Here is a 23,856-nt window from a genome sequence, read left to right as displayed (position 1 = left end):
TAGTTCCCTCCAAATCCTTGAAGGAGATGGTCTCAGCATGATCTCTTAATGCTCAAATCAAACGCCCTGATATCTCGTCTGAGACCAGGTTAGACTAGTTGAAATGTGGAATGGCTCCAGACATGGGGTCCATCTCCAAAGGAATGAAGGTTTTCGACGGGAGAGAGAGCTGTGGGTTTAACCCTGCATCCATTTACTCAGCAAAGACAAGTGGTTTTGTTAATGGCGACAGAAAATATTTAAAGACAGATTTCAATGTCTGAGATGGACATCAGTGGCCCAATGCGATACAAATAAACACACACATAGCTGTTAGTAGGTAATCCCACACAGAGGTACAGGTAAAAAGGTATGTGCCTCGGACTAAGAATTAAGCTGCCACCATTTTCAGGCCAAATGCAGCCTAAAAAGCTTGGCTAGTAGGCATCCTCACAAAAGAGGTAAATGTTGGGTGCCGCCCGAGATCAGAGTGCCATTGTGATACATCATAGTAGAGAAACAAATCAGTACCCTCACTGGGCTCGCATCATTCTTGGGTGCTGCGTTGGGAAACACATAGGACCAGACAGAAAAGGTAGAAAGGCAGGGCAGTATAGCGTTACAAAGCCATGCAGAAGACAATTGTCCAAAAAGAGATAATACTAACAGAAATCTAGTGAGATAAGGAGATATGAAGGCTTATGGAATTGTTTTATGCCTCATAAGGTGCTCATACTTTTTGATCTTTGAGCATATCTTCTTTTCAACTGAACTATTTATTAAACGGTTAAATAAAGTACATTTATTTTCGAAAACAAAGCACTGACAAAAGCCGATTTTTTAGTTAGTAACACTACTGTGTAATACTGAATCTGAGTTTACAACCTCTGCGCTTCCTGGAGTAAGCATGGATTGCTCCTCCTCACTACACTGAAAGACAGAAGTGACTTGGCTATCCAATTTGTGTTCAAAAGTAATGTAGTCCATTGACACCTGTGGTAAATGACAGTACTCGCACAGTATGCTACCAAGTAACTAGACTGCTCCATGACCCCAATAAATAGACCTCACAGAAAACCAGGTGCAGCTATCATCAGTGTCCAAATAGCCCCACCATTCATTAGGCCACAATAGAACATTCAACTACGTAAAACCTACCTCTGACAACAAGCAAGACTGGTCTATAACAGGGAGAGAGCCAGTCTGCAGTTTCACAAAAGGGGTACAGGCAAAAAGGCCTGTATTCATCTCATAACCTGGGGTTGAGGCGGTGGTAACACAGCTCTGTTGTCAACATAAACCATGATGATATGAACACTTTCGGTAGGCTCAAATGATTGCTAAGCACAGTCGAAGGAAAAAAACAGGGCTATTAAAAAACACATGAAAGGCATGGTAGAAGGTCTTTACTGCTTTTGACTCTAAAGTTGGATACATGTTGGCAACACATGTCCAGTGGCTTGAACAACGTTTGAACATTCAGTGGACCCTTCCCATCTGACCTGAACACATTGCTAGGAGCTGAGCTGAACATTTGCATGTGGTTGGTCTCCCTCAGGCCGAGGACAGGCTTCGATACCTGAATTACCTAATTTATGCAATATGTCCCTTTCCAGATGATTTTTATTAACAAAGTAACACTGACAATCTGCTTGGATAAAAATTATGGAAACATGGGAGGAAATGGAATATATAGAAGTGATGGAAAATGCTATTTATATATATTTTTTTAAATACTCAGGCATATTGAATCGCTTCTAATACCGAAGGATGTTTTGTCAGTTTTAAGACAAACTCCGCTAAAAATAGTCGTTTTGCTACAGTTTTTCGCAGATTTTCCAAGGTGTTAGGTTCAGACTTGGTTGTCACGTAATGAGTGTCTATTTAGTGAGTGCGCATTCAGAACCTATTATTTTTATCTAGTTTAAGTATAAACTTGGCTCTAAAAATACAATATATGCACCTATTATTAAAGGATTTTCTGGGTGACATCAGCATGAACACCTTGCAGCAATTACAGCTAGATGGCTCAGAGTAATTACTGAGTATGTACAATTCACTACTGCTGGAGATTCACCAGTCATGATAGAACATAGTTGCCCTTAGAGCAGAGGTCTTCAAACTGTTTTACTCTGAGACACCCGAAGCAAAATGTTTTGAGGTCGGGAACCCCTCCAAACCTTTATGGCAAGGATTGGGGGCGCGGGAGGGACATGCTGTGTGCAGGGCTTATGAGATGATTTCAGGAATGCTCTTACTATAGCTTATGAACCACACTAAATATGAGACTTCTAAAACAGCAAATGCATTTAAAAAATAGATAATATCCTAAACTGCTCCCCATAATTGGGGTGTTGTGAGCCCCTCACACTCTTTGACCCCAATGCAACTACATCTGTTGCACTAATGATAACTGCAGTCCTGAATAGCAGGCTATTTCCCCTGCATCTTTTACCTCTTTCCCACTATGACGGATCATCACCTCGGTCCTAATGCTTGAAAGGAAAAGAAGCTCCGATTTTTTTTATCATCTGTTTTTATTGATTTTTCAAACACAATTACAGGAATTCGGTTTACTTGCATTTGAGTTCCTTTATTGCAACAGCATTATCTGGTACACATGATAGGGACATAGTTGGGTCACAGCATGGAAACTCTACCCAGTTGCTCGGAACCCCTAATAAAGTACAGATCTGAAGCATTGGTATGTGCGGCCCATTATTCCCATACATGAGCACGTCAGGATGTCCCATTGAGTCCCTGAGCCGAATCCATATCTACTGTCAAGAAACAATAATGAAACAAACATATAAAACCTCAACCACCTCAAAATTAGACCAGCTCCATTGTTCATATCACCGTCTCCGCCCCCCGTATACTCCCCCTCTCCCCTGTTAACGTGCAGTGAGTAAGCTACGGCACATAATCATGTGTGTAGATGCGTATTCCCACATCGCCCAATCTAGGTGTAAGTCATGCGTGGAACCCTACGAGGTCACTCCGACGGATCTCCTGTTGCCCGTACTGGAGTCAACCCCCCACCCTGTCTGCTCATCCCTCCCCTCTCCCTCCTCAACATGTCTGAGCGCCTGAAGTAGCTCCTCCCACTGCGCGGCTATGGGCATCTTCCTCAACCCTAATGTCTCCCCCCCGTCTGATGGCAGTCCCCTCCGCTCCGGCCCATGCAGCAAGTGAGTGCCTCCATGCCTGCGGGTGAGGCGGATCTTGCGCCTTCCACCTCCTGGTTATGAGGCGCTTTGCGACCGCAAGCCCCAAATCCAGAAACCGAGACGTCACCTTAGTTGTCTGCGTCCTGCGAAAGTGATGCAGCAGGTAGACCACCCAGTCAAAAGATATGTCCCGTCCTGTTATAATGTGCAGGGAGTCATGAATTGTACGCCAATAGGAGTGTAATTTACAACAGCCCCACAGCATGTGTATGAGATCAGCCCCCGATTCAGCGCACCTAGGGCACCTTGCGTCCGTGCGACGGAAATAGCTGTTAAGAACCGCGGGGGTAAGATACGCCCTATGTATGACGAATAGTTGTATCTGTCGGAGGCGCATATTTCTAGGTATACGCACGGGGCCTTTCAATATGCGTTCCCAGTCTTTATCTATCAGCTGCCTCCCCAGATCTACTTCCCATTTGTGCCGGAGCGGCTCTAGGGTAATCGCCGTGTGTATCCTCAACGACGCTGCAAACCATCGAATCAGACGGCGGCCCCGTCCCATGTCGTGTAAATACTGTATAGTAAGGTGCTGGCTGGGCTCTGCGGCCATGTCTCCCCACCTAGCAACCAAAGTCCTAACTAAGGAGTGATAAGTCAGGAATTGTCCCAATGGTAGTCCCCCCTCTTCCACAAGCAAGACACACGAAAGGAGCACTCCGTCCCGGTACAAATCTCCTAGGGTCTGAATATCGGTCTCTTGCCATTGTGTGAGCGCGAGGGAGGTGAGCGGTCCCGTCCCACTGGGGGTGCCTTCTAACGGCAGCGCTGGCGAATATGGGAGCACGTGCCGATTAAGGAATAGGCTCCTGCGGAAGCAGCGATACGCCACAGCAAGGAGGAGCGGGGTTGGGACTGCACTCCTGGAGGCTGGGTGGAAGAGCACCAAGTACTGCTCAAGTGAGTACGGCGGCAGTACATACGCAGTTTCCTCGCGACCCCTATCCGCGAACCAACGAGCTATCCACTGCAGCTGGGCCGCTAAGTAATAATGCTCGAAACAGGGTACGGCCAAACCTCCTTGGTCCGTGGGGAGGTAGAGTTTCTTGAGCGACATCCTGTGTCGGCTATTCCCCCAGATGAAGTCCCTGAGAAATTGTGACAACTTAGTGAAGAAGGCTGCTGGGACATAGAGGGGTAGGTTAGCAAAATAATATAGAAGCCGCGGGAGGATCACCATTTTGGACAGCGCCACTCTACCTGTGACCGTGAGCGGCAGCGCGCTCCAGAAGCGTATCTGGGATTTAATGGCCGTGAAGGTCTTACCCAGATTGCCATCTAGTAGGTCCGCCGGTTGACGGTAAATGCGAAGTCCCAGATACCTGAAGGTGTCTCCCCTCCACTGTACTCTGGTGCCATTTAAGATGTATCCGGGGTCCTGTCGCCCCTCACCGAAAGCGTAGAGGCAAGATTTACCTGCATTCACCCAAAGTCCCGAGAGGGCAGTAAAGTCACGCAGAATATGGGCTAGTTGAGGTGGGATGTCGTCGACGTCTCTTACGTACACCAACAGGTCGTCTGCATAGAGTGACACCTGATGGACTGCGTCCCCCAGTGGTATGCCAGCCCCCATCCGTTCTCGTATAGTCGCTGCCAGGGGCTCCATCGCCAGGGCGAACAGGAGCGGCGATAGTGGGCATCCCTGTCGGGTTCCCCTACAAATCGGTATGGCGTCGGAGATATACGGTCCCAGTCGCACCCGCACCGTAGGATCTTTATAGAGGAGACCCACCATTTGCAGAAACCCCAAGCCAAGGTCGTATCTCAGCAGCAGCGCCGAGAGATATCACCATTCCAGGCAATCAAATGCCTTTTCCAGATCTAATATTAGGCAGCCCGCCCTAGGCCACTTCTGTGTACTGTCTGCCGCCACCCTGAAAAATCTCCTCAGGTTCAAGGACGTGCTGCGTTTTGTCACGAACCCATTCTGGTCTTTGTGGACTAAGTGCGAGACCACCGGCGCCAAACGCTCCACCAACACCTTGGCTAGGATCTTACAGTCAGTGTTAAGGAGCGCTAGCGGGCGGTAAGAGCCTAAGTCCGTGGAGTCCCGATCCGGCTTGGGTAGAGACACCAAATAGGCTTCACGCATCGAGGGAGGTAGCGCGTCCACCTCAACCGCCGCCCTATATACCTTGAGGAGGTGCGGCACCAGATGTTCCCGGTAGGCTTTATAGAACTCCGTAGGTAGCCCGTCTGGGCCCAGAGTTTTCCCTGATGCCCTGGAGGATATGGCTTCCCCTATCTCCTCCAACGTAAGAGGACAGTTAAGGGCCTCCATATGTTCTGCAGTGGCCATAGGCAGCTGCGCCTGTCCAATAAACCGCTCTAGATCGTCTCCCGAACAGCAACCTTGCGCGCGATACAACTGTGTATAGTGGTCTACCATGACCCTGTGAATTTCCCATTGGGTGCCCCTGAGTTCTCCCTCCGGCGTGCGTATCACTGCGATCGGGGTTCGGGTGGCCTCCTGTTTTAAGAGCCAGGCAATCAACCGGCCTGCCCTGTCAGCCGAGGCGTGCGGGCCGTGTGTGCCGCATAATTCAGACACCTCAGTCGCTCCAGGAGTGCAGCGTGATTTGCGCGCAGATCTGCCAGTTGTTGTGCTCGTTCACCGCCACCCTCCCCCTCACGTTCGTACTGTAGCAGCCGGGATTCGAGACGGGTAAGCGACCCCGCTAATTGTCGTCGCATATTCCACGTGGCTCCTAAGCAGTGACCTCGGATCACTACTTTAAGCGCGTCCCATTCCACCCTTGCGTCGCTCGCTGTGTCCTTGTTGAGTTCGTAATAGGAGAGGAGAGCGTTTTCCATTGAGGAGCGAAATTCCGGATTTCCGCAGTAGGTTGAAGTCGCCACGTGGGTATGGGAGGACGACCCACCTCCCATTTAAATTGGAGCCACAGGGGGTTATGATCAGAGTGCGTGCGCCCCAAGTATTCTGCGTTCACCACTAGCGGCAGCAGCACCGAAGATCCCACTATCCTGTCTAGACGCAGGTGTAGGTCATGCGTCGAGGAGTAATATGAATAAATACGATCTACGGGGCATAGGGCCCGCCAGATATCAAGCACCCCCCACTGCGAAAGCCAATTAACCAATGCGCGTGCCGTGGTAGCAGCGGACGTCGCACGGAGCGGAGGAAATGACCTGTCCAGGTGCACATCTAGGACAGAGTTAAAATCCCCTCCAATCAGCCAGGGGAGCCCGGCGTAAGGAGTCAGCGCCAGTGATAGTCAGGAAGGGTATTTGGTCGACGTTCGGAGCATAGATCGAGGCCAGCAGTATAGGTTGGCCGTTCAACGTTCCCCGTACCAGTGTGTACCTACCTTCAGTGTCCACAGACACATCTTCACTGACAAACGGAACGCCCGCTCTGACCCACACAAGGGTGCCCCTGGCGTGTGCCGAGTACACCGTGCCGTACACTTGGCCTCTCCAGCGCCTTCGCAGCTTCTCTAACTCGTGCTGTGTCATGTGCGTCTCTTGTAGCAGAGCGATTCCAACTGAGTGTCGCTGTAGGTAGGTGAAAATGGAATACCTCCACGTGGGAGTGTGCATGCCCCGTATGTTCCACGTAAGAATATTAACGCGTGTCATAGCGCAGCTGTGTTGTGATTGGGCAGACCGGGCTCGGGGCTTGCGGCAGCCGGCATGCGCTGCCGTAAAGTAAGGGAGCTGTAGTCTGAGGCAACAATATCAACAGAACGATAACAATTGCTTAACGGCTGGGGCGAACCTAACAAGTGTGTCCTTCCAAACTTACGTAACCTTACGCAGGTGAAAACTAGGTCAGGGTGTGACCTGGGGGAGTATGCGTGTGGATGAAAGCTCGCTATCGCTATCCCCGTGTGCCTTTCAAGTGTGGTGCGCCGCTAAGAAGTGTTACCCAATGGTGATCAGTGCAGCTAGTGAGGCACAAGCAAAGTCCCCGGGAACCACTCCCGTCTACTGCTCTCCCCTGGGAAGTCCCGACATGGGCGAGCAGCTATGATCTCAACCATTCCCCCTCCCAGATCGGCAGGTCTACTAGGCCAGGTCCATCACCCAGTCTCTTCCTCACCCATGTACATCAGCCAACTGCAAGATACTTGCACGAGCGATACTTCTCAGGCCATCTCTCAGTCCAGGATACCATCCGCAGTCTGTGGGGTGACCACCGGCCCACTAAAATCTTCAGAGTGTGTTGTCGACGGCGACGTTGACCTGCTCACCAGCACTTCGGGTCGCTCCTCCATATCTAATGGGTCTACCTGACTCGGACTGGCAAGTGTCGTGACCGCCTGCAATACATTTTGGCGCTCCAGTCGCATTTTCTCCGGCGTTGGAGCCGCTGACCGCGTTGGCATCTCGCGTATCGTTCTGCGCCGCTTGCGACGCCCGTCTCTCCTATTTGGTCAGGCTCCGTCCCCTGGGTCGGCCGGCCTCGGCCCTGTCCATAGTCCTTTCTCCTCTAGCCAGTTCCAGACCTCCGCTGGGGAGTCAAAATAGTGAGCCTTCCCTTTGTCCACCACACGCATCTTAGCAGGGAACAACAGCGAGTACGGCAACGCCAGCTCTCGAAGTTGGCGTTTCACGGTCATGAAACGCCAGCACGGTGTAGTCCGGAAAAAGCATAACTTGGCTGCCGCTCACTGAAAGACAATTCATATTGCGAACTTCTCTGAGAATGGCGTCCCTATCTCTGTAATTCAGCAGCTTGAACAGGAATGGGCGCGGTCGGGACCCCGGTTGTGGCTTTTGGGCAGGCACACGATGAGCTCTTTCCACCGCGAAGTGGGTCGACAGTTTTCCTGGCGGCATGACTGTGCGTAGCCAGTCCTCCACGTACTGCTCCGGGTTTCGCCCCTCTTCTCCCTCCGGCAGGCCCACGGCGCGAACATTATTGCGACGGGAGCGCCCTTCTGCGTCCTCTGCCCTGTCTTCTAGGGCGTGGAGACGATCCAACATATCTTGTAGAGCAGCGGCATGACTGCGAGTGACCGGCTGCAGCTCTTTCAGTGTTTGCCCTTGGGTGGTCACCGTGTCCGCCAGTTTACGATGGTCCGCATGGAGGAGCGTGAAGTCGGAAGTGACTTTATCTATGCGATTCTCCAGAGACGTCCTAGTGTGCTCCAGGGTTGTCCCTATTCGCTCCACTGCGGCCAGTACAGAGTCCATCTTGGCTGCCAGCGCCGCAGACGACGATCCCTCTTCCATCTCTTCTTGATGGCGGGTGCGGTCAGAAGTCTGTGCCTGCAGCGGGCCCTGCTGCAGCCCGGCGCGCATACGGCCCATCACCATCTGCTGCGCCGTGGGCATCCGCCACCAATCGCCAGTAGACTAGGTGCACCCACGGCGTCCTCTCGCCAACCGCCCCAGGACAATGGCAGTCGGTCGGTAGATAATTTCCGCTTAGCCAGCGCCCCCCAGTGAAGGCTCACAGGTTCCGTCTTCACAGAAGGCTCCGCACGTGTCCAGCCGCAGGTAGGATCCGCCGGTGGGATTCACAACAGGCTCTAGAGACTGGCCGGCACTTGCATGCGCTCTCCGACACTGCCCTCTGCGTCCGCAGTGTAGAACAGGCGCGGGCGCTCTCTCACTCGGGGACCACGGTCCAGCCCCCTGCTCGTCCTCCACGGTATGGCGCCCGGCAGGAGCCCGGGGGGGGCAGCACACCTCAGCCCTCAAGGGGCAAACACACCCAGAGGTGGTAGGCAGCAGTCAGGTGGGAACTCCTTAGCTGGAGGCAGTGGCACCCCCCCGCGGGGCAGATCTCCAAGTATAGCCTTGCCCTCCACCGTCTTCTCTACACCACAGGCTTCAGTCCCTCAGCCTCTCACAAGAGCACGACCAGCAGTTCCTACCGCAGACTCACCACTCGCGGTGTCGCACCGGGACAGCAGCAGCCGCTACCACCACCGTATGTGCCCCACGATGACAGAGTCCCTCGCGCTCCCTACTCAGCCATGCTTCCTTCGCGTCATTCAGCTGGCGGTGCTGGGCATTCGTGGGGAGTCTCCCGTACCTTTTCCTTCTCCCACGGCTGAGGGGCTATCCGTGGCTTCTCCTGACGCGATTTCACAGTGTCTGGCACGCCATATGGCTTTGTCTGTTTCCTGCACCCCGTGCTGAGCAACCCTAGCAGGCAGGTCGCAAAATGGCCGCCGCCGCTCGGGTCCCGCGTCTCACAGTGGCCCCCAGCGCCAGTCCAAGGTCTCCGGCGCCCAGTGGTCCGCGAGCGCGCGAATGTCTCCAGCCCCCGGCAGTTGTCTGTCACCAATCACCTCCACAGAGAACGCTGCACAGATGCGCCGCTCACCGGGGCCTGTCTCCGTGTCTCCCTCCACGAGGGCGCCCCCACATTGGCAGTCCGCCACAGGGTGCTGCTCAGTGCCCCCAGCGGCGCAACTTCAGTGCGCCCGCAGCCTCCTCCATCGCATCCGCACGTCAGGGTCTGCGTCCGGGGGATCTCCCCTGCCAGCCGCTCGTCTTCGCCCAGCGTGCACCTCCGCCCAGCGATTATCTCCGGCCACCGCAGCTCTGGGTGCGAGCCCCGCGGCCCTCCCGGTCCACCGCCATTCACAGCTCTCAGGGCCAGGCGTTACCGACACTCCGCAGCTCGTTTGCCATCACCGCAGCTCTCCGGAGCCTAGCCAGCACCCCTGTCGCTCCACACCACCTTGACGCCAGCATTTAGTGCAAAGGCAGCACCTCAGGATCCCCGTGAACAGGATAACTCGGGGGAAAAAGTAGCGGAGCTCTACAAGGTTGCGTCCGCCATTGTGGCCCGTTAGCCACGCCGGAAAATAAGCTCTGATGCCCCTTTTTTAAAAGGTAAACAGTCATAACTGTGATGCAGTGGGCCCCTCAAATCCCTGGGCCCCAGTCCTGCTGCATCTGCTTCCTTCCTGATAACCAGCAGTGGCCACGCTTTGCAGCAGTACCAGTTTCACTAATGAATGTCCCTTTTTAAAAAAATAAAAAAATAAACATTATCCCCTTCATTGGGGCATCGCTCTGAAGAAGGAGTCTCTGGCCATTTGTAAACACAAAAATTAGCCCCTTACAGTGCTCCCTATTCTGGGCCTTCTTTTGACAATATGTATGAATCTCGCTCCTTTCCTCTGTCTCATAGACCATTACTGTGAGGCCCCAGGTTTCGAGAGGATTAGGGCTCTGGATTTGAAGGCAACCCTGCTGGCCTTCTACCTGTCACCCCATGGACTCTGCTTTTACAATGCCTATGAATGGTTAATACGGACTTTGAGATGCCTCTGCCTGTAATCGTAGGGTGTGGTGGTAGTGCAGAAAGTTAAAAAAGAAACCAGCTTGGGGACACTCATTCACCCAGAACAATCAGGCTTTATGCCTGGTAGGAACACGGCGATAAATCTCAGACGACTACATGGTATACTGGCTAGTGGGCCTTATATCCACGAGGACGCAGTCATCCTCTCTCTGGATGCAAGTATGGCCTTTGACCGGGTGGAGTGGCCATTTCTCTTTGCAGTGCTCATGCATTTTGGTTTCGGGCCCAGATTCTGTGCCTGGGTCCAGCTGCTCTATACACGACCTCTGGCACAGGTGGTGGTAAACGGGAGACTGTCTCGGGACTTTGCGCTGGGACGGGGGACTAGACAGGGTTGCCCTCTCTCCCCACTGCTATTCGCCCTGGTGCTGGAACCTCTGGCTGCGTGGATACGGAAGGACCCTGTGATAAAAGGACTAACGTGGACGGAGGGATGGGACGACCGTATATACCTGTATGTACCTGACGCGACCGGGGCGCTCTATCGGCGGCTTACTTGACATTTGTAAATCCTACGGCAGGGTCTCCGGTTATTCGATCAACTGGGCAAAATCAGTGCTCTATGTTTTACATGGGCCCCCGCCACGATTGCCCAGAGGGGTGACGATATCGATCGCGGAGGATGGTTTTAAATATCTCGGTATTAACATTACGCCTAATCCTGAACAATTCATTGAACGCAACCTGCTTCCGCCCCGGAGGAGACTACGGAGTGATGTCAAAAATTGGCAATCCCTTCCACTGACGCTACTGGGGAGGGCAGCCTTGTTTAAAATGATGGCTCTCCCTCGGTTTTTATATGCACTGCAAAGCACGCCCAATGAGTAAACTGAAATTAGTAGCCCCTATAATATCCCCCCTCCTCACCAGGCTGATAAATGCCTCCTTCTCCCGGGGGATAGTCCCCGCCAACTGGAAAAGTGCGATAGTACAGGCACTCATCAAAAAACCCCACCTAGACCCCTTGGATCCCTCAAACTTCAGACCCATCTCCCTCCTCCCAGGCATCAGCAAAGTTGCAGAAAAAATCGTAAACGAACAGCTCTCAATATTTCTAGAGACCAACAACCTCCTTCGCCACTCTCAGACAGGGTCCAGACCAGGACAGGGGACTGACACCGCCCTCCTGGCCGTTACAGAGGAGACAAGATCTATCTTGGACGCAGGGGGATCAGTGGCAGTGATCCTCCTGGACCCGAGTGCCGCCTTCGACACGGTGGACCACACCATCCTCCTCCACCGCCTCCAAAAAACTGGCATCACAGGGACTGCCCTGGCCTGGTTAAAATCATTCCTGGAACACAGGACCTTCCAAGTGGCTGACAGTTATGGTCACTCCAAAGCTCTTCCTCTTAACTGTGGGGTTCGCCAGGGATCCTCCATGAGCCCCACCCTTTTTAACGTTTACATGGCCCCCTTAGACGATATAGCCTCACCATTCGGCATAAAGGTGGTCATGTACGCCGACGACACCCAACTAGTCGTCTCCATCAACCAGGCTGATCAATCCATGGAGAATCTAGCCACCTGCCTGCATAACATATCCAAATGGATCGGCGACTCCAGATTAAAGCTCAACGGCGAAAAATCTGAGATTATGCTCCTAGGCGACCCAAACAAACGCCCCAAAACCCTTGCCTGGCCACCCAGCATGGGTACCCCCCCCCCCCCCCACCACACCCCCCCCCCCCCCCCCCCCCACACACCAAAAAACGAAATCAAGAGCCTAGGCTTTTGGTTCGACCAGGACCTCAGCTTCAGAGCCCAAGCGAGAAAGACAGCCGGCACTTGCTTTGGGTTCATGCGAGCAGCCCGGTAGATCCTCCCTCTTATCCCTTCCCAGTCTAGAAAAATTCTTGTCCAGGGCCTTATTTTATCTAGACTGGATTATGGAAACGCCCTGTACCTAGGCGCTCCAGTAGCTGTCATTAAAAAACTTCATCACGCCCAGAATGCCGCAGCAAGACTGCTCACGGGGACAAAATCAAGGTGCTAAACCTTCTCTCAAGGCTCTCCACTGGCTCCCCATCCAAGAGCGCATCGCCTTTAAAACCTTATGCATCTCTCATAAAATCTTACAAGGTAAAGGCCCACCTATACTAAAACCATTCATCAAACCCCATAAATCTACCAGACAGCTCAGGTCGGACTCCCTTTTTCTTGCTAGCGTCCCCAGAATAAGAAGAGCACGCACGGATGGGCGCTGCTTTGCATACAACGCCCCCAAGCTCTGGAACAGCCTCCCCCTCAGAATTCGCACAGAAAACAATCTGCTTTCATTCCGCAGATTACTGAAAACTTGGCTCTTCCCCCAATAATCCTATACCAGGAGTACTTTCAGGCCGACACTATAGTGCTGGGACGCCCGAGGGTAGCTACGCGCTCTATAAAACCCAAATCAAATCAAAATCAAATCAATACCGGTCCCAGACTCCTACTTTAAGTCAGTTGAGGCAGAGGTGGGCTATCTCCTGTGGGAGGGTAAGCCGCACAGATTAGCTCTCTGTAAGCTTGTGCGGAGCTGGTATGATGGTGGAATCGCCCTGCTCAACATACGCCTATACTATTGGGCCTCCCAGCTCATTATAATTAATCAGTGGCTACACGCACCGCAGGACGAACCGGCTTTGCGCATGTGCAGGCATATGCTGGGTACAGAGGGAATCCTTAGCGCCCTGTATGATAAATCCCGGAAAACTAAACTAACGGGCCCGACAGCGCACACCGTACAGATATGGTACACGGCGCAGCGAACGCTGGGTTGGGAGGGAGTGATCACTCGACAGACGCCGCTGTGGGTCTCCCCCAAGATAGGCAAGCTACGCATGAGTACAGGGTTTGCGAAGTGTGATCTCATTGGCATCTCCAGGGTCAGAGACCTCTGGAAGCGGGGTGGGGTGATCCCGTTCGAGCATTGCAGACGACATACCAGATGGCGCGGACAGAGCATTTTTGATTCATGCAAATACAGCACGCACTGAGGAAGGCTATACCCAAGGGAACTGACCTACCCGAGTACTCCCCGCTTGAGGATCGTCTGCTGATGGACCACCTAGCCAAAAAAGCTATATCGCTGACATATCGCAAGCTGGTTAACCACCAGAAAGATCCCACAGGGATCCTTAAAAGGAAATGGGAGGCTGAGGTGGGGAAAATGGACGAACAAGAATGGCAGGAGGCGCTGGCGTCCCCGTGGGAGGTGGCCACCCCATCAAGAAAAAAAACTTGTGCAACTTAAAATACTGCACTGGACGTACTACACCAGATCCACACTACACAAAATAGGGAGGGCGGATACTCCGCTCTGCTTGCGGGGTTGTGGCCTCCAGGGCTCCTTCTACCATACCATACCATATGGGACTGCCCTGGCATCACTCTACACTGGAGGGCGGTCATGGCAACGATCTCCCGGGTTACCGGCCACGATGTCCCCCCCCCAGAACCGCGGAAATGCTTGCTTAATGTGTGGGAAGCTACAGATCTTAACCTAAGCCAAACAAACTTGGGTAACCATGGGACTCGCGTTGGCGAAGAGGAATATTGCACAACACTGGGGGGCGCAGTCGTTCCCCTCCCACTTGCAGTGGTGTCGGGATCTAGACGGTGCCATGGTCGCGGAAAGGGCGGTCTGTATTAACAGGGGTTGCCCCCGGAAATGGCAGCGGGTTTGGAGGAAATGGAACACGTTTAGGGGCAACATCTGTGAACCCCCTCCCGAAGACTCAGATCGGACTTGAGCGAATAGAACATTGGCACCATAATACCATATGGGACACTGGCGTCCGGGGGTGGTGAGGACCCGAAGATGTACAATGAGGTGTGTTGGAACGTAAGACTTAAATGGATAGCAGTAAGATTAATGGTGTTGTTGGATATGTTCTGTAAGAAACCAGCCTTCTTACCAGACATTAATTGATTGAGTCACTTAAAGCCAGGGCCACTGGAATTATGAGTTTCTCCAGCTGCAGTGTTTTCCACATAATTATCAGTTTACTATATTTGCTACATAATCTGCAGATTCCAACAAAGAAAACTTGATTCTAGCTCTAACGGAACAAAAGTTACTTGACAAAGTGGGGGGGGGGGGCGCTAGAGAGCCCGGAGCAAGATGGCCGCATTTTAGTGTGGCTCTGCTGGCCGAGACTCCAATCCGTCTAATATCCTGCCCGGATCTGCCCTCCTTACCGTCTTGGCTCCAGTCTGGTGTCTTTCTGAAGGGTATGCTGTCCCGCCGCTCCGTCTTTGCCTGCCTCCGGAGCCCATGTGCAATGGCGGCGCCGCTCCACTCCCTCTGGTGACCTGCTGTCTCGCGGCTGTTCTCCCGGTGTGTCGCTCTGCTGGCAGATGGAAGAGGAGCCCCCGGCGCCATTGTGGGACTGAACCTGCATTGCTCCGGTGGCGCTCATTCTGCGGAGCGGTGTGTTCCGGGTGTCTACGGCCTGGCAACGTGGTGCGTGATTCCCGTCTGACGCCCGCCCGACCTGGAGCGCCGCGATCCCCGGAGGTGGTTGGGCCTGCTGCGGCAGCGCTCGGAGGTCCTGCTCTACCGCTCTCTTGCACCTGGTGGCTGCTGAGGGGTGTCGGCCGTTGAGCTGTCCACACTGCTGAATGCGGCAGCTGTCCCTGCCTGGACGACACCGAGGTGAGGCTGCTGACTGTTGCGGGCCTTGCTGGGCCTACTCCGCTGCCGCCGGGGGGTCTGTATAGCGTGGTGCGGCTTTGCACGCCCCTGGGCTGCTTTGGTCCTGGCCTGAGGTTTGCCTGCATCCCGGTTTTGCCCTCGCTGATTGGCGCTCTTTTGGGTCCTTTTGCCCCTTGCCCACGCGTCCTTGTGGGCTCCACAGAGCGTTGGACTCTTGAGGCCTGCTGTGGTGGGCGATTATCCCTGGAGCACCTGCACTGCCTGTCTTGAGGCTTGGGGCCTAGTGCTGTGGCTGCTGGTGGTGGGGGGGGGGGGGGGGACTAGGATGGCGCGCCTCCTTGTCGCTTTGTGTGCGGTGTGCCCTCTGTGCCTGTAGATCGGTGGGCCCCTGCAGCTTTGTGCGCCTTCTTTGCGGCTTTTGGCAGTTTGACTGTGCGATCCACATCCTGAGCCTTCTGGTGCTGGCGCCATAGCGCTGCTTATTCCCTCCTCTGGTTCTGCCGTTATCTGCTGCCGCTCCTCTCCTTTGTGCGCCTCTGGTGCTTGCTTGATCAGCTATGGGGCGCACCGACAAACAGCAGAGCAAGCTTACATTTAAGGCCAAAAAGCACCCCAAGTCCCTCACTCCTGCTACTTCGGACGCAGAACCTGATCCTGAGCTGGGATCTGGGGCTAAACTGGAGCGCATGATGATAGCCATGCAGCAGAGCTTACATACTATTGACGCCAAAATTGACAATCTGAACATGCGTATGGACACAATGGCGTCCAGGCTGGATAAACACGGAGCACAGCTGGCTGAGCAGCGCATCTCTACGACAGAGGATCGGGTGGATGCAGTTAGTACCTTGTGTGCGAGCATGGAAAAGCTCTTGGAGGTCATTAAGGCTAAGAACGAGGACATTGAAGCCCGGTCTAGACAGAACAACTTACGAATTACCGGGGTTGCGGAATCGACCAACACTGGGCCTATGGAACTGTATGTGGAGTCGCTACTTACCTGTTTGTTTGTGGCGGAGCACTTTTCGAAAGTTCTCATTGTTGAAAGAGCCCACCGCTCCTTGGCTGCCAGGCCTATCCCCAGGGCGCCACCCCGTCCCATTATAGCCCGCTTGTTAAATTACCGCGACCGGGACACTGCGCTGCGGCTGGCCCGGTAAAAGGGCAGCCTGAGCTATCAGGGAATGAAGGTGGAGCTATTCCCTGATTTCACGGTGGCGGTGCAGCAGGCGCGCAGGGAGTTCCATTGCGTGAAGAAAAAACTGCAATCTCTCAGTATTCCCTATGCCATGCTCTACCCGGCGCGCCTGCGCATTCAACATAACGGAAAGGCCTGCATCTTCCTTACCCCTAAAGAGGCACTTCAATACCTTCGGCAGCTGGAGGGTCGCTCGCAGCAGCGCTCACTGCAACATGAGTAGATGGGAGACTCTTACTCTGATGGTTAAGTGGCGGGACTTGACTTTCCTTTTTGTATTGTTGTCTAGATTCCTGCCTTGCACGTTAACGTCTCGAATGGCCCCATCACTCGGCTTTGGTTGCCTCAAATGTCTTAAGACGGACCTTCAGATGTTTCATTATGTCTTATGGTATTTATCTGGATGTTTTGCTCCACATTGTCTTTGTTGATTTTACTGCAATGACTGCATTAATGTATGCTGGTGGGGGAAGAGACCTTTGTCGTCATGGTATTAGGTGTGGCCACATGGGGACACCTGTACCCAGATTTGGATGGCTCCATCCTTTACGTCTCGGTCCACCCTGTACTTCACGGGGTGCCAGGGGCCTCTGGTGCTTCTCTGAATGGGAAATCCCCACAAAGTTGTACTTTATGTTTTGGCACATTTCGGTGTCTTGGTCGCATTGTTTTCTGATTGGAGGTCCTACTTGTACGCTTTGCCCAATCTGCGACCTGTTTTGGGGTGCTTTCTTTTCTGTTTTCTGGGGTGTCACAGCAGGTTTATGCTGCTGGAGTGGGTGGGTCGGGTTGTTGGGGTTTGCAATGTTTTGAATTGTACATTGGCAGTGCACTGCGGTTGTGGGTGGGTAATATTGGGGACTGTATGTGAGCATCGTGATGGAATTGTGCCTTTTGGTATCGGAACATGACTGACTGCCGACAAGACAATAATATGGCTTAGTTGGAATGTAAGGTGACTCAATAATCCGCGTAAAGTGCGCCAGGTGCTTTCTTATCTTGACCGTCATCGTATTCAAATTGCTCTTCTACTGGAGACGCATCTCACCAAGCAAGTGGTGTCTTCTGTCGCCACCAGGTGGGCGGGGTCCGCCTTGCTGCCTCTTACTCCTCTTATGCCCGGGGGGTTATGATTCTGGTCAAAAGAGGAACCCCCTTTCTGCCGCTCTCGGTAGAGGAGGATGAGGGTGGGAGGTTTCTCATAGTGCAAGGTACACTGTATGGTCGGACACTAGTAATAGTCAATGTATATAGTCCCAATACTGACGATCCTACCTTTTATGATGATTTATGGGGGAAACTCTATAAAACTGCGTCCTTGCACCATTATCTGTGGGGGGGGGATTTTAATGTGGCCCTGGACTCTGCTATGGATAGAGTGTCTACTGTGGATAGGCCTCCCAAGAAGGCTGTCACTGCTCTGCAGGACGGTATGTCGATGCTGGGGCTTGTGGATGTTTGGCGTCTGCGTCATCCTTGCGTCAGGGAGGGTACCGGTCACTCCTATGCTCGTCCCACCTGGTTCTGTATAGATTTATGGTTGCTGACCCGGGACGCCAATGACTGGATAGTGCATGCAGAACACTTGCCTCGGACACTCGCGGATCATTCCCCCGTGCATATCCATATGGCCCTGCCGGCTTACACTCGCACCACCACCCCCCCTCCCTTCCAGTGGCGGCTTCAGCCTTCCGCCTTGTTGGACGCGGTATTCTGTGAGGGCATTCGGGAGGCCATTACTGACTATTTCGCGCGCTATACCGGGGCAGTTGATGCGGTGGGGACACTATGGGAAGCCTTCAAGGTGACCGTACGTGGGGTCTGCATTGGTCTTCAGACTGGGGTTCTTCGGTCACTCAGGGGTACATTGTCTACGCTGGAACGTGAGTTACGGGGGTTGGAGTGGAGGTATGAGAGCACACCAGACCCTTTCTGTGTGAGAAAGTGGCTCTGTATATACTGTTCCCTAATAGGTACAGGGTGTACAGAGTCCACAGTCCCCCAGAGGCTGATAGAGGTCAAAGTTAGGTATGACCTTACTCTCAAAAGTGGTAGCTTGGTCGAGCAGTAAGGCAGTACCAGAGGACAGTGTAAAGCATTTATTGTACACACTCAGTCAGCAAATGGTTTCACACACTCAATAACTGAACTCTAGGCCAATGATTTGTATATATAAAATATATGCTTGTTTTATTTTTAGAACCACAAAGGGGGTAAAAATATACTTTCTCAGAATGAGAGGTTGAATATAAATACTTTTGTTTCAAGCAATAAATTTGTGTAAACAGTCACAGTTGGTTGCAATAAACAATCCTATTTCCTAAACATAACAATGCATTGAGCTCAATGGTAAATTTAGGTTATTTGTAATAAATTACTTTTCAGATTACTTTTGGAATTCCAGGTCTGGATCCTAGAACCAGCCTGGGGTCAGTATTCAGAATCAAGTGATGAAAGTCGACTTAATAACTGTAATGATTTTTAAATAATATTTAGCTATTTCAAAAGTTAGCACTTAGAAAATATTTCACAGAAAACATTCAATGGATCTCTATGGCAAGAAATTCAAATTGCAGGTAGAGTACTTAATCGTTACTTTAGTAATCCAGGACTGGGTGCCTAGACCCAGGACTGGGGTCCTTATCAAAAGCAGGTAAGTAATTTCGTTTGCAGAATTGGTACGATTTTAAAAGAATATTTCAAATTTGCAAAAGTAGACACTTAGAAGAAATTTCACAGAAAAGCAGACAATGGTTTCCTATGGGAGAAAAATGAGTTAGAAGTAAGTATAGTTGTGAACACTTTTCAGAGTCAGGGCTGGGCACCAAGATCCAGCACTGGGAGCTCACCTAGGAGCAGGTGAGTAAATTCGTTTTTGTCACTTGGCTGATTTTTGGTGAATTTTTGCAGTTTTGAAAAGTTCACACTTAGAAGATTTTTGAAGAAAAAGCCAGTCAATGTTACCCTATGAGAAAAATGAAGTTAGCGGTTTAAGGGTAAGTACTCGACTGGTAGTGTTGAAATTCCGGGCATGGACTCAGGGGTCCCCCAGTGTCAGGTAGGTACAGTTGATTCACCCTCAGCGGTTTCAGGACGGCCGGGTGCAGAGAGAGTTGGGCCCAATGTTATCCTATGAGGGATAGGGGGGCCTTGGTTGGTGGCTGCTGTCTGGCAAGCCACGCGGCTGTGGGAGCTGGGCTCCTGGTCACTTACTCAGGGCAAGTGGGGAAGTAGGTTAGAGTAGAGAGGGCACTGCCAGGGCCACTCGGGCGGCTGGGTGCAGGGTGCTTTTGAGCCTTAGGGCGCTCAATGGAAATCAATGGGAATATTCCGGTTTGGAAAGAGGCTGCAGGCTCGGGGACGAGGATGTTTCAGGTGCCACCACCACTTCGAGAGGTAAGTTGGGTAGTTGTAGGTTAGGTGGGTACCCCGGGATTGGGCACAGGGGGTCGCAGGGCGCCGGGTGCAGGGGTGCCTTTTGACGTCGGGAATCTTACCCTCTGGTTGATCGCGGCTGGGGTGGCACTTGGTTCTGAGGCTGCAGGCTTCTTCCGGGATGTCGAGGGGGGTCCTTGGGTGCCGGACTCTGGGTCACAGTCGCTGTGGGGTCGTCCTCTGGGTCTTTGTCCACTCCGGCACTGGCCAGGCTTGGCTGGTGCAGAGTGTGTTGGGTCCGCGGTCCCGGGCTGGTGCCAGGGATAGCAAGTAGGTTTCTTGAGTAGAGCCTCTACTCGTGGGAGTCCCAGGGGCTTAGAGCTAAAGGGTAGCCAGGTCCTCCGGGGTTGGTGAGGTTGCTGGCCACGTGGGATGCCGCGCTGGTGCAGGTTCGAGAGTCGACAGGCCGGTAGGGCTGGGGCCAAAGCAGTTGGTGTCTTCTTCTCTTTTTAGCAGCTGCAGGGCAGGTCTTTGTTCTTCTTGCTCTTCTTGTCGTTTTTCTATCTGGAATCTGAGGAAGGAAGGTTCAGGGGGCCCCTAAATACTAGATTTAGGGGCGTTACAGGTAGGTGAAGGCCAGGGACCAATGGGTCCTTGTCCTGGGGTGGGTACACCCCCTATCCTGCCTCTCTCCTGTGGGAGGGGGGCAGTAGCCTAATCCTGATAGGGTAGGGCCTCCCATCTCCAAGATGGCGAGAGCCCGGAGATGTGCTTCACCTCGCCTCCCCCACCTGAGGGGTGGGGTGGGCAGGCTGGCACATCCCCTGTCCTTGTATGGGGTTTCCGGCCAAGCTTCCCGCCAGAGTGGGGGGTTGCAGTGGCCTGGGGAAACTCCAACTGGCGGCATGCCTTTGAAGCTTCCCTTTGCTCATCCTGGGGGAGGAGATTTCTCACCTCACCCAGGATGTGCATTGTTGCAGGCCCGGGAGAGCAGGGGCTCTCCCACCCAGGGGTCCAGCAACGTGTCTGCTGTGTGGCAGCCTGGGCAGCCTCAGAGCAGACGTGGATTGCAAGTTAGCTGTAAGGGGGCATCTTCTAAGATGCCCTCTGGGGTGCTTAGTACATTAAATCCTACACTGGCATCAGTGTGGGTTCAAAGTGCTGAGAAGTTTGATACCAAACTTCCCAGGCTTCAGTGTTGCCAATATGGTGCTGTGGAGCTCGTGTTTGACAAGCTCTCAGCACCATGTATTCTTAAGTGACAGCACTGCACTTACAGTGCCCAGGAATGGACCCGGGTACTGTAGGGGCACAGGGCTCCTGCTCCTGTGCCCACACCATAGGCGTAATGCACCCAGCTAGAGGGGTGGCTGACATATGCCTTGGCAGTGTAGGTGATGGGCATGGTACACAGTGATGTGTGCCATGTCGACTCTTTGTTTTGTCCTGCACCCAGACACTCAGCCTGCAAGGGCAGTGTGTGTGTGTAAGGGTACAGGGCCTCTGAGGGTGGCACAATGAGTGCTGCAGCCCTTAGAGGCCTTCCCTGGTCACAAGGCCCTGGGTACCTAGGGTACCATTTACTAGGGGCTGACATGTGGCTAGGGTTTGCCAATTTGGAGTTTGTGTGGTTTAAGGAAGGAACATAGGCCCTGGGCACCTGATTGGCAGGAACCCAGGGTACACTCAATCGAAGTACATTCAGCAATTTAGCAAAAAGTGGGGGCATACCATGCAAGAAAGATGGCACTTTCTCACATTCTGTGCTTGCACTCCTTAAAGAGAAAGTTGATGAATACAATGCTGTGGCAGACCAAGAGGTCCGACACCTGTCCCGAAGAAGCACGGCCCGATACTATGGGGAGGGTGGCAGGCCGGGTAGAACGTTAGCGGCCCGTATTCTGGAACCCCGGGGTGGCGCATACACGGTTAGTTCGCTCACAGTTGATGGGGTCGCTTATCATGACACCCCTAATTTTTGCAGGCCTTTGCTGATTTTTATCAGGACATGTACGCTTATCGTCCGGCTGCAGATGAAGCTGATTTTCAGCAATATCTGGATGATATCGCGTTAGTGTGGCTCTCTCGGGGGCAGCAGGAATTTTTAATGCACCCACTCACCCTTGCTGGAATACGGGATGCCATAGTCGCTCTCCCTACCGGTAAATCTGCTGGCGCTGATGGGTTGCCAGCGGAGTTTTATAAAACTTATGTTGACGCTCTTGCCCCGTGCCTGCTCCAGATTTATGATGAGGCATATGAAACTAACTGCCTGCCCCCAACGCTGCGGGAAGCACGGATGGTTGCCCTTCGTAAATCAAGCAAGCCGTCTGACAGATGTGACTCCTACCGTCCACTGTCTTTAATCAACACAGATGTCAAAATTTTAGCTAAAGTCTTGGCAACCAGATTGCAGCTAATTCTGCCGGTTATGGTCCTGCCGGACCAATCTGGTTTCGTGCCTGCTCGTTCCACCTCCCACAATCTTAGAACGTTTTTTGCTGTTATGCATGTCTTGGAGCCTACGGTGCCTGCGGTGGCGGTGCTTCTTGACGCCACTAAGGCCTTCGATTCAGTCTCCTGGTCTTACATGCTTGCGATTTTACAACGTATGGGGGTGCCCTTTGCCTTCACTAATTGGATCAAATTACTCTACACCTGCCCCACAGCCCGTGTGCGGATTAATGGTCAGGTGTCTCATCCGATCCCTATCCATCGTGGCACGCGTCAGGGATGCCCGCACTCTCCGCTGCTGTTTACGCTCATACTCGAACCTCTGGCCTGTATCTTGCGGCAGCGTTATTCCCGGGCGGCATTGCGCTTTCTTCAACGTCCTCTGGCGGTCTCCATGTATGCGGACGACATGGTGCTATATGTGCATGAGCCGGGCCTGCATCTGCCCCCCCTCCTTCGGGAATATGTTCGCTTTGAGGGGTTTTCTGGGCTCGGTATAAACTGGTCCAAGTCCATGATATTGCCCCTTACAGACTGTACGTCTCCATTTGATTTAGAATTTCCTTTGGTGTGGTGTACTGATGCAGTGAAATATCTGGGTGTGTGGTTACACCGCGACCCCCAGGAGGTGGTGCGAGCCAACTATGGGGTGGCTATCACGCGTCTTGAGGAGCAGGTTGCCCGTTGGATTAAGCTGCCCCTTTCCTTCGCTGACCGATTGGCTATAGTCAAAACGGTGGTTCTCCCCCGTTTTTTGTATTTATTTTTGAATATACCCATCCATCTGTCACGTCACTTTTTCAACTCCCTTCGATCACTTTTAGTTACATTGGCTTTGGGGGGTGGGGGGGAAAGCTCGTGTCAGATGGGAAACGCTTACGCTCCCTTATGAGCAGGGTGGCTTTGCGGCGCCTGATTTCCGGTTATATTACCTGTGTGCGCAGGCCCACTTTGCGTACTATTGTTAACACGACCCTGCCTATATCCCCCATGTGGCGGTTGAGGCTGGGGCGGTGCATCCCATACCGCTCAAGGCTATGATTGTTAATACTCACACAGTGTTCGAGAGGGGGGAGTTTGACACGGTTCAAACCAAGGTTAAGGCATGGCAAGAGCTGGGTAAACGAGCTCAGAAGCTGCCACTTTATGCGCCCGGTATGCCTTTGCTTCATCACACTAGTCTCTTGGTTACCACTGAGGCGGTTGCTCTGCGGATCCTCAGTGACATGAACTTGGTGACCATGAAAGGGGACAGGTTCATTGCCCCAGCAGCCTCGGCTGCTGATGGCCCTCTCACTGCTATGCAACTCTTCATCTATACCAGATTGCGGTTGGCCATACGTGGGCTGTATTCGCAATTTCCTGCGGAGCCGCCTACGCTGGAGGCGCTGCAACTCTTATATACTACTCCCTCTAGGGTCACCAGACTATATCGGATATCACAGAGGGAAGCAGCTACTTCTGTTGTGGTGGCATTGCACAAATGGAACGCAATCTTACCGCGCATTTTGGCTGAGGATGAATGGGTGGGCTGCTGCCCCCTAACTGGGCAGTTGACATCGAACGGGAATTTTCGAATGGTTCCCTACAAATATATACATCAGCTGTATTATACGCCTGCCCAATTGCACCGATATGGTCTGCGTGACTCTACCGCCTGTAAACGCTGTGGCGCCCCCGACGCTGA

General features: G+C 52.8%; 1 protein-coding gene across 9 annotated transcripts in view; it reads right to left on the bottom strand.

The window, feature by feature from the left end:
• The window catches only part of AREL1 (apoptosis resistant E3 ubiquitin protein ligase 1), a 632,176-nt gene that overhangs the window by 496,677 nt on the left and 111,643 nt on the right, over positions 1-23,856 (bottom strand). The gene's annotated exons all lie outside the window — the stretch shown is intronic.

This window comes from Triturus cristatus, chromosome 9 (assembly GCF_964204655.1).
Source record: "Triturus cristatus chromosome 9, aTriCri1.1, whole genome shotgun sequence".
Classification (NCBI taxonomy): domain Eukaryota; kingdom Metazoa; phylum Chordata; class Amphibia; order Caudata; family Salamandridae; genus Triturus; species Triturus cristatus.
The sequence above is the reverse complement of the archived record's forward strand: the minus strand, read 5'-3'. Positions and strand labels throughout refer to the sequence as shown.